Genomic DNA, 11,769 nt, shown 5'->3' on the forward strand with positions numbered 1-11,769 from the left:
TTTCTGCACTAGATCTGGTTTAAGAAGCATCACATAAATAGTAAGTATTACTAATCAAAGACTGCACCATCACTACATGATGGCATAAGTCTTTATATGAGATATCTGATACATCTATATATCATATTTTTTCATCACTGAGTCCATATTAGTAATTTCAGGTCTAGCATATGCCTTCTGCATAAGATGGAGATAATAAGAATTAAAACAATTTGATTTTCAAAGTGTTAAATGATTGGACAAAACATTGTGCCAAGCAGAGATCAAATTAACTGCAAAAATTAGATGCATATTCAACAGATGACTAAAGAAACCGGAACAAGCACTCAACTTTACTGTGCACACAGAGAGGCTGAAAAGCACCTCAGTTGTGATAGCATGAATGTAACCTCAGAGTATGTATATAAACAATACACAATATTCTCCACTGATATCTGGTGTGCTCTTGGGATCCCTGGAGGCCTCATCTGTGTGGTGGGTCTGCCTCTCCATGAACAGTTGGTATTTTTCAAAGGAGCCACAGAATCCTGCCCTTAACAATTATATGGTGTTTTCATCCACATGCAAGACACTCTCCTTGAGCTAGCGTTCCCCATGCTGGTGCCAAGTGTTTTTCCTGATCCACTTCCCAGCTGCGTCCACCCAAGAGAAGAGCAGAACTTCCTTAAGCTGGTATCTATAATGAAGTCCCACTAAGTCTTGAAACATAGCCACAGGGAAGCTATTCCAAATAACAGTGTGCCAGAGTTTTAATATATTCCTGACTGAGACAATTTTTGGTTCAGCATTGCCAGAGAAAAAAGAGCTGCAAACTGAATGGAAACATGATTCCAACATACCTTTGTTCCCACAGCAAAAATGGCTCCATGTACTTTTTTCATCATACCCTTTCCTGTCTCTCCTTCCCATCACAATATGGCAGAAGATGCAGTGGAAATGATCCTGCAGAAAATAAAAACCCAAAAACCAACCCCCCATGTAAGGCAAAGCCATCAGTAGTGGTAGAGGACAGATCTCTTCATCTTTCCATACTCTCCACCCTGCCCACCTCCTCCCTCCCGGAAAAGACAAAGTACAGAGAAGGGCACTTTTGATCTCTCTTTTGCTTCCTCCTCATTCCCCAAAGGCAGTTTGGGTTACAGGTTAATGCAGTTATCTACTAGGTTCCTATAGGCACATCTGAAAACACCTTGTCTAAGAACACCTGAAAGCCACCAAGCAATTAGACCTGATACTGGTGGGATCTGACAAGGCAGAGTTCTCTGACTGGGCTGCTGGCACCAGGATTCTCCCCAAAGGAAAAAAATCTGTGGCTGTTGCTTCCTTTCATTTCTTTCCCACTGGAATGAAGAACAGTTGCCCAGATGTGTTTATTCAAAGGTGCAAGAAGCGATTAACAAACAGCTCCACCAGAGTGGCAAGCCTGGCTCCCTTCTGGACTTACATCCTGAGGCAGACTGTAGGCTGCTAATGAAGCTTGTTCCACAGCACACCATGCTTCATATGGGCTCTTCCACACTCCCTTATAAATCCAGGCCATTATTATTTTTCCTAAAACCAGCTACATAAATATTTACTCTTTTCTACACTTAAAGCTTTATTTAGTTCCAACTTACTCCAAAGTCTATAGATGGCAGCTTCCAGCTTCAAGCAAATAAGTGTTAAATCTACATCCTGTGCTTGACCGAAGAGATGCAGCATCATTTCTGAGAGCTGGAAAATCTAGGCTGCAGAATAATATAACCTTTTTTTTCCTTTTCAGGATGCCAGACCCTTAATTCATTTTATTATTTATAGACAAACTGTTTCATACAGTATCGGAGGTTTTAAAAATGTATTATCTCTCATGTGCCTCTCCTCTCCCTCCCCTTGCACAGTTGGATTGGTGGTAACTAAGGCAACCCAGCTGCACAGCCTGAGAGGCACAGAAAATAGTACCAGTAATGACTTCTTTTTGTTTTAAATCCCAGAGTTTCTAGAGTACAAGACAATGTTGAGCAATAGAGAAACTCCAAAGAGGATAATTTGAAACAATGAGCTGATTCTTTTACTGCCATAAATTTACCTCAGCCAAGAACTTGGCTGCAGGGTCTGAGTACCAAAGATGAACCATGTCATAGTTTCTCCCCTTCCTGATGGGTGGAAAACATCACACAGGGAACTGACCTCATGTTTCTTCGACCAGTCAAACTAGAATCCTCAAAAATCCTAAATAATGTAAAGCAGTGCTTGCTTGAGGTTTGCTCTTGTTGGGACAACCAGATCCTTGGGAGAAATTTGGATCAGAGCTCCCTGTCAGACAAAGCAACCTTTCAAGTGAGGTCTCTTATCTAAAACCAGCATTTGAAGACAGAGCACTTTCTTTTTTCTGCCATCTAACACATCTCAAAAAAAAAAAACCAAAATAACATTCATCATCTGCTTCATTTCAATACTCTGAAATGCAGCTGGAGAGGAGCTGTAGCTAGCAACAGCTACTTGCTCCACCAGTGATTGATAAGCCTCCTGAGGGACACCTGGCAAACCACTTGCAAGATTTTGTGTGTCCAAGGCCTCTCCCAGAGAAATGCTTATCCCCAGGTGGTAGAACCATCCTTTGGGAAAGAAACAGGGGAAGAAAGGAGGCTGATTGTTGGAGCGTGCAGCAGCTCCAACAGGCCCACCTGGATGCTTGCTGTCCTCCAGAAGGGAAAGCTTTGGCCAGCAGCTGGCTGAGGAACACTGTCAAGGGCAAAACAAAAATTAAGGTTATTATAATGCAAGGAATAAGGAAGAACAACAGTAAGAACCATTGCCCTGAGAAAAAAGAGAAAAATAATGGTGGATTAATTTTCTCATGCTCAGTGCAGAGAGATGCACTCTTCCAGATCTTCTATGAGCTCTTAAATATCTCGGGAAGACATTGCTGAAGCCTATTTACCTAAGGCTGAAATGAAGTTAAACAACAATCTTCTCTTTAGCCTGTTTTTCCTTTTTTTTTTTTTTTTTTTTTTTTNTTTTTTTTTTTTTAATTTTTAATTACTTAGGTGTTTCACAGCTCTGTTTGTTAGATGAAAGAATCTTGAATCATGAAAATTAATCCCTACATTTAAATATTTCCATGCTCAGTCCAGACAGCTCTGCTATCAATTCCCTCAATTTCTCCACTCTGTTCCATAGGTGAGGATAGTAAATCTTAATTTACAGGCAAGACAAAACCATCTTTTTATAACCCACTCCTTCCTTCTTTTCCTAGAGAAAGGAAGAAGCATCTTTTCAGCCTTTTTTTACCTCCTTAGCATTTGCCCATTCCTCAGTGTCACAATACAGTTTCAGGATAGGGTGGCAGACCATTTGTCACTTCTCTTTGAGGCATGATGTTCAGGGTAAGGTAGCAGGCTGGGTGCCATCAGAAAAAATTGCAATTGCATTCCCATGTTAGCACTGGTGGTGGAAAGTATGGCATAATCCTCAGATGTGGGGGTTTTTTTAATAAAAAGTTAAACCTTTTAGGACCATTTGGACTCAAAAGTTTAAAAGTTTTAGGTAAGTACTGTCCTTGTTAAAATGGCACATCCTGATAACAATCAATGAAGACTTACCCTATTTTTGAAATTCTTTACATAATCAATACAAATATAAATAATTTTATTCACAAAAAAAATTCACAAAAAAAGTATTTTTTTTCCTATGCTTAATACATAAAGATCACTTTTGTATTCTTAAATCCAGGCATTCCCTACCAACCACTCTTATAAGCCACAAATAATGAACATATTACCAGCGAACTGACAGGCACTACAATATATTTTCTGAGAGAATAAAAAAGGCAGAAAGAGAGAGCACAATTAGAAGAAAAGAAACCCTATAAAGCAGGCATATTAATCCTCTTCCTTTTCCTTCTTTTCCAAACCATGCTTTGCAAACAGTTCTGTCACAAAAGGGTGAAGAAACTACATCTGTTTCCCACCCAACTATTCCTCTTCTTTTCCTTCTCTTACAAGAGAAAAGGTGCTGGAGAATTGACCTTGCCCTCTCACCTTCTGAAAACCTCTTTCCACTCCTCAGAGCAGTGGTCAAGAGCAGAAAAATTGAGACAGAGAGGAACAGCTCTGTGTCTCCACAGACTCTAGGGATCTGGATAGGGGCTGAAAAGCTGTTGTAGCTAAAGAGTAAACATATGTGAGAGCTTATTTGAATAAGCTTCACTTAGCATAGCCAAGTGCACATCCCTGTTCCTGAACATTTTGCTATTTTACTGTGCTTTTACTGCTGTTAATAGCCAATGCCATCAGGGTGACAGCAGAATATTGTGTGCATTTCAACCTACACTGAAAGCCATCTAATTTAGCACTGGCTCAAGTGTGCTTCACAGCAAATAGCCCAAGTGCCGAGGAGATGTATTGACAGCCAAGCTAATTTTCTCTGTATCAAGCCTGTTTTGATAACTCAGCCCCTCAGGAGTTGGAAATTTTGAAGTGGTTCTTCTAGCTGAATGGTCCTAACCAAAGGTAATTTCTCTCCTTCCTTGCCTAGGGTCCTGTGGATTTATTCTGTAACAGGAGAGTGGGTATATCCTCTCTTTGCTTTGTTCAGCCCCCCTGGGCTAGCAGCCTTTTTTGCCGGTAGCCTTGCTGTCATCGTCTCCTTCTACAACTTCGGAGAGTTCCTCAACCGTATGATATGGGGTCAGTCCAAGTTTTCTTCACTACTTCTATGCATATGAATAAAATACCCCTAAAATGAATTTCTGTGATTACCCAGGCAGGCAGGGAGAGGAAGAGGGCATGAGTACCCTCATGAGGGGAAGGTGTTGGGATGGTGGCATTTGGGTGTCAGATTGCGATTGTTGGGTCCCATCCACGTGCTAACAAATAGGGGACGAACTGGAGCAAGGGTCCCAACCCTAGCAGACAAAGGTTGGACCAGCTTCCTCTAATTTGGCTCAAGAAGCACCTCTTGCCAGCATAATCACTGGATTTTGAATTTCTGCTCAAAGAAGGGTCCAGAGAAGCCACATGTCTTGGGCTAAAACTTTTATACCTGCATCACATGTTGTTTGTCAGACTAGGGAATAGCAGTGTTTATTGCAAATTGACAGGAATGCATTAGTGTATCCAAGAAAGAGCTCTGTGGCGGCAGCTCCTTGACTAAAACAGCACTTTGGAAAGTTTTACAAACTCTTGAGAATTTTTCCCTTCTGCTTTGCTAGGGGTATAACCAGCTGTGACCTAAAAAAATGAAAAGCAGCTTCCTTGGACATAATGGGCAGTTGGAGGGGAAAAAATAAGTAGTTTAGGAAAGCATATTTAACAACTGGAAGAAAGAGAGAACTGAGGAAGCACCTTTGGGGGTTTGGCATGGAATGCTATTACTATTATTATTGTTTCTGTCATTATTATTCCTTCTGGTTTCCTCTCTTTTTTCATTCAAGATTGAATTTTTGAGGATGAAATTGTTTCTGTCAGGAAAATGTGTGTATTTTATTTAGGACAAATGTGTGAACATTTGCGATTTCTTAAACTAGCTTTCTGATGAAAGAAAAAACACTGCAAAAACACCTCTGAAAATAAATAAGACAACGTCCCTCTGTTCTCAGGGAACATTTGATGCCTTATCCATTTTGTGAAGTCTCACATGCCTGTCAAGCCAAAGCAGTGTCTGTAGCTAGTCTCTCACTATCCGCACTCAGCTACCTAAAAGCAGCAGATTGGCTTTCGAATGCGCTGAGTAACCAACTTCACCACTTGCTACCTTTGCAAACAAGATGCTTGCTCTACATGTCCATGTTTGGAGATTTTGGCCACATTCTATTCTGCATAAACATAATACAAGATGAGGGTTGCTGGTAAATGAAAACAGATCTGCAGCCTTTCTGCACTAGATCTGGTTTAAGAAGCATCACATAAATAGTAAGTATTACTAATCAAAGACTGCACCATCACTACATGATGGCATAAGTCTTTATATGAGATATCTGATACATCTATATATCATATTTTTTCATCACTGAGTCCATATTAGTAATTTCAGGTCTAGCATATGCCTTCTGCATAAGATGGAGATAATAAGAATTAAAACAATTTGATTTTCAAAGTGTTAAATGATTGGACAAAACATTGTGCCAAGCAGAGATCAAATTAACTGCAAAAATTAGATGCATATTCAACAGATGACTAAAGAAACCGGAACAAGCACTCAACTTTACTGTGCACACAGAGAGGCTGAAAAGCACCTCAGTTGTGATAGCATGAATGTAACCTCAGAGTATGTATATAAACAATACACAATATTCTCCACTGATATCTGGTGTGCTCTTGGGATCCCTGGAGGCCTCATCTGTGTGGTGGGTCTGCCTCTCCATGAACAGTTGGTATTTTTCAAAGGAGCCACAGAATCCTGCCCTTAACAATTATATGGTGTTTTCATCCACATGCAAGACACTCTCCTTGAGCTAGCGTTCCCCATGCTGGTGCCAAGTGTTTTTCCTGATCCACTTCCCAGCTGCGTCCACCCAAGAGAAGAGCAGAACTTCCTTAAGCTGGTATCTATAATGAAGTCCCACTAAGTCTTGAAACATAGCCACAGGGAAGCTATTCCAAATAACAGTGTGCCAGAGTTTTAATATATTCCTGACTGAGACAATTTTTGGTTCAGCATTGCCAGAGAAAAAAGAGCTGCAAACTGAATGGAAACATGATTCCAACATACCTTTGTTCCCACAGCAAAAATGGCTCCATGTACTTTTTTCATCATACCCTTTCCTGTCTCTCCTTCCCATCACAATATGGCAGAAGATGCAGTGGAAATGATCCTGCAGAAAATAAAAACCCAAAAACCAACCCCCCATGTAAGGCAAAGCCATCAGTAGTGGTAGAGGACAGATCTCTTCATCTTTCCATACTCTCCACCCTGCCCACCTCCTCCCTCCCGGAAAAGACAAAGTACAGAGAAGGGCACTTTTGATCTCTCTTTTGCTTCCTCCTCATTCCCCAAAGGCAGTTTGGGTTACAGGTTAATGCAGTTATCTACTAGGTTCCTATAGGCACATCTGAAAACACCTTGTCTAAGAACACCTGAAAGCCACCAAGCAATTAGACCTGATACTGGTGGGATCTGACAAGGCAGAGTTCTCTGACTGGGCTGCTGGCACCAGGATTCTCCCCAAAGGAAAAAAATCTGTGGCTGTTGCTTCCTTTCATTTCTTTCCCACTGGAATGAAGAACAGTTGCCCAGATGTGTTTATTCAAAGGTGCAAGAAGCGATTAACAAACAGCTCCACCAGAGTGGCAAGCCTGGCTCCCTTCTGGACTTACATCCTGAGGCAGACTGTAGGCTGCTAATGAAGCTTGTTCCACAGCACACCATGCTTCATATGGGCTCTTCCACACTCCCTTATAAATCCAGGCCATTATTATTTTTCCTAAAACCAGCTACATAAATATTTACTCTTTTCTACACTTAAAGCTTTATTTAGTTCCAACTTACTCCAAAGTCTATAGATGGCAGCTTCCAGCTTCAAGCAAATAAGTGTTAAATCTACATCCTGTGCTTGACCGAAGAGATGCAGCATCATTTCTGAGAGCTGGAAAATCTAGGCTGCAGAATAATATAACCTTTTTTTTCCTTTTCAGGATGCCAGACCCTTAATTCATTTTATTATTTATAGACAAACTGTTTCATACAGTATCGGAGGTTTTAAAAATGTATTATCTCTCATGTGCCTCTCCTCTCCCTCCCCTTGCACAGTTGGATTGGTGGTAACTAAGGCAACCCAGCTGCACAGCCTGAGAGGCACAGAAAATAGTACCAGTAATGACTTCTTTTTGTTTTAAATCCCAGAGTTTCTAGAGTACAAGACAATGTTGAGCAATAGAGAAACTCCAAAGAGGATAATTTGAAACAATGAGCTGATTCTTTTACTGCCATAAATTTACCTCAGCCAAGAACTTGGCTGCAGGGTCTGAGTACCAAAGATGAACCATGTCATAGTTTCTCCCCTTCCTGATGGGTGGAAAACATCACACAGGGAACTGACCTCATGTTTCTTCGACCAGTCAAACTAGAATCCTCAAAAATCCTAAATAATGTAAAGCAGTGCTTGCTTGAGGTTTGCTCTTGTTGGGACAACCAGATCCTTGGGAGAAATTTGGATCAGAGCTCCCTGTCAGACAAAGCAACCTTTCAAGTGAGGTCTCTTATCTAAAACCAGCATTTGAAGACAGAGCACTTTCTTTTTTCTGCCATCTAACACATCTCAAAAAAAAAAAACCAAAATAACATTCATCATCTGCTTCATTTCAATACTCTGAAATGCAGCTGGAGAGGAGCTGTAGCTAGCAACAGCTACTTGCTCCACCAGTGATTGATAAGCCTCCTGAGGGACACCTGGCAAACCACTTGCAAGATTTTGTGTGTCCAAGGCCTCTCCCAGAGAAATGCTTATCCCCAGGTGGTAGAACCATCCTTTGGGAAAGAAACAGGGGAAGAAAGGAGGCTGATTGTTGGAGCGTGCAGCAGCTCCAACAGGCCCACCTGGATGCTTGCTGTCCTCCAGAAGGGAAAGCTTTGGCCAGCAGCTGGCTGAGGAACACTGTCAAGGGCAAAACAAAAATTAAGGTTATTATAATGCAAGGAATAAGGAAGAACAACAGTAAGAACCATTGCCCTGAGAAAAAAGAGAAAAATAATGGTGGATTAATTTTCTCATGCTCAGTGCAGAGAGATGCACTCTTCCAGATCTTCTATGAGCTCTTAAATATCTCGGGAAGACATTGCTGAAGCCTATTTACCTAAGGCTGAAATGAAGTTAAACAACAATCTTCTCTTTTTCCTTTTTTTCCTTTTTTTTTTTTTTTTTTTTTTAAGTACTTTTGCATTCAATGCATTTTCCAGAATCATGTAACATGTTTTCACAACTGATTATTTTCCCTGAGTTTTATTTTTGTATTTATGGGCTTTTGAAACCAAGCTCCCTTAATACCCTGTAGCCTTGGGAAATCCAGCCTATGTGGCAGCTCACAAATCTGTGCAATATAAAGCAATACTATAATAAGATTGAATTCTTGATGCTGTCATTATTCCGAGCAGCTGTTGAGATTGCAGAAACCCGAATGGCAAATGAAGGGATGTGAAGGGCAACTGTGTGGAGTATGAAGCCATGCTACCATTGTACTGGTACAGGCCTATCAACAGCAGTTTTTGACTGAATGTTAAAATGCTGATGTTCTGCCCGTAGTTATTACTCCAGACACAGGTTCCACCCTTTGTTATTACGGTATCCAGAAGGGATTTTTAAACTGAGATTCCTTTCCAGAGGATTTGTTGTATCACACCTTTAGAAATGAAGAATAAGAGTACAGAGCCTAACTATTCCTTTAAGTAATAATTAAAGGAATATCTATACTATCATAGAGATATATATTTATCATATATAAATAATGTTTATATCCATAATTTCACTATATTGCTGATATTGAATGGAACTCAGATTTTACTGGATCTAAATCCCAGAGTTTGCAAACTAAATATGGATATTTACTTTTGACTCATCCGTTCCTCCTAGTTGTACCACAAACCTGTGATGGCACATTTATGTCCTTCCTATTTTGTCACTCCCCAAAGCTGTTTATCCCTCAGGCAGAGATGACTGACTGTGTAAAAGAAACCTGCACTATTTGTCACAGGTCCTACTTTTAGTGATATGTTTATCTGGTGATCCACTGGAGGCAGACTGGATCAGAACCTCTCTCACAAACCAGGGCTTACGAATTCATCACATGGAGGCCAGATATTAACAGGTGCTTGTTAACATGCTGGTCCTGGCCTGCCAGACAATTTTTTTTCTTTTTGGTTTGGGTTTTTTTTCCCTCACCCATAAATATTTATTTGGTCAGTACACACCAATACAATACAGCAATTAGTGTTTCAGAACCTCTGAGGTCTACAGACAAGGAAAGATCATTTAAAGGAGAGTTTCCTGTGAGTGAATGATCCTCGGAGGGGAAGAAGAGAGGCTGAGATAATGTGTTAGAAAAGGTACCCATAAACAGTTGATTATTGCCACACTGGGTGCCCCACAGTAGCACAATAACTGGTGCTTCAGAAAGCTGTGGGATTTCAGTAGGTCCTGTGCTGTCCTGACCAGCCATGTGAGGATCCCCCAGATATCCGAAGTGCAGGGATTACTCATCTGCTGCCCTTCCAGACAAGCTTTACTTTTAAAGCTTTTCACATATTCTTACAACAAGCTAGGTTTGCTTGGTGACAGATACTTTCTCCCACTGGCAAAGCACAATTATTCTCAATGGGTGTGGCCCATGGCAGATTTCAAATAATTCCTCAGTCATTGAGTAATCTGTTACTTGCTGGGGACATCCCAGGCTCATTTGACTTCTGCAGCACTTTAGCATTAGCAGCTGGTCCAAGACATGCACTTGCAGTTTACTCCCACTCCCAAATGGGTAGGGTTCCCTGGGGATGTTGGGAGGCTGGGGCCAGTTTCACCATCCTCCTCATGCCTGATGTGTGAAAGGACTTCTCTGTTGTGCCTTCCCCCTCACATCCCAATAATGTCTTCTCGCTGTCTCCAAACAGGGGATTCAATAGTAATACTGGACCACAAGTGGAAAGGCAAGTGAATCCTCCTCTTGAAGCCAAGCAATCTCTCCATGAATGCTGAAGCCATGAAGTAGAGGAAAATAAATGCAGCTGTGATAAATCCTTTCTCCAAAGCATTGCAGATTCTGGTGAAGCCATTATGACATCAGACATATGGAAAACTGGTGGAAAATATTAAATGTTTGCCTCTTTCATGATAACTCTGCAACTGCTATGAATAAGAAAATTGTGTTCATCTGTTTACACAGATTTCTCATCTCTTGCACAACGTACGTGAGGATGTGTCCATGGTTAAAAGCTGTCACTGGTAAATGCACTCCCTCATGAGCCTCGCACCACTCTGTAAAAGACCTGTGAATGCAAGCCAGCTCTTGTTTGGATTGCCCTTCATCAAGTCTGGAAAAAATTAAGAGGAGAGATAATTTTAACAGTGCTGTGACTTCCAAGCTAGCTAGATAACAAATTGGGCTAACAAGCACTGTAATTAGAAATGTCTGCTCAGAAAGTTCACCATGAAGCCGAGTTCTTATAATGAGAAACTTTCTGTAATATTAATATGCTTAATATCTGCCCTCCATTTTAACAGGAAATCTGAAAGCAACAGTTTCTTCCTTTTTCTTGGTTTCAGTTAATCTCACAGCAAAAGTAACCTAATTATACTGACTGTATGATTGCTTTGACAGAAAGCATGTTAATTTAAAGCACTGTTTAACATAAAGCTGCCTGCCATATAATTACACTCCATTCACATGTTTACTAATTTTCCTCAATATAGTTGATTTCTGTTATTAGCCTCAACATTTTGTTAACATCCAAAACACTGGAGATCTGCTTTGCAAACTCCAATAAACATGCAAAACCGCGAGTAGCATAAGTGTTCCTTAATGGTCAATGTGAAAAAGAAAAATCTCTCTTATTATTCCTGCATTCAAAGAGGATTTGAAACTAGTTGCAGTACTTAAATGTCTAACTCCATCCTCATTGCCAAAGCCCCTCGCTTAGAGCTACTGTGCACACAGTTCACTGGGCTGCTATTTTCACCTTTCAAATGCCGCTGGAGCTTAGCAAAAACGAAGCACATTGTAAGCTGCCTGTGAGCAATAAAAAGATAATGCGTATACATGAGATTGTTCTTCTCATGTGTTAAGCACCTGATAAAAATTCTAATCT

At 40.7% G+C, this 11,769-nt stretch overlaps 2 long non-coding RNA genes across 2 annotated transcripts; one reads left to right on the plus strand and one right to left on the minus strand.

The window, feature by feature from the left end:
• Window positions 1-4,495: 4,495 nt before the first annotated feature.
• Window positions 4,496-11,464, plus strand: LOC117243904. The gene is made up of 2 exons (XR_004495935.1): window positions 4,496-4,667; window positions 10,576-11,464. It is a non-coding gene; the product is annotated as an uncharacterized LOC117243904 (long non-coding RNA).
• LOC117243905 lies at window positions 6,705-10,953 on the minus strand. Its single transcript, XR_004495936.1, has 3 exons — window positions 10,873-10,953; window positions 8,515-8,572; window positions 6,705-6,793 (listed from the first exon to the last, which is right to left on the minus strand). It is a non-coding gene; the product is annotated as an uncharacterized LOC117243905 (long non-coding RNA).
• Window positions 11,465-11,769: the final 305 nt, after the last annotated feature.

This window comes from Parus major, chromosome 2 (genome assembly GCF_001522545.3).
Source record: "Parus major isolate Abel chromosome 2, Parus_major1.1, whole genome shotgun sequence".
NCBI classification, from domain to species: domain Eukaryota; kingdom Metazoa; phylum Chordata; class Aves; order Passeriformes; family Paridae; genus Parus; species Parus major.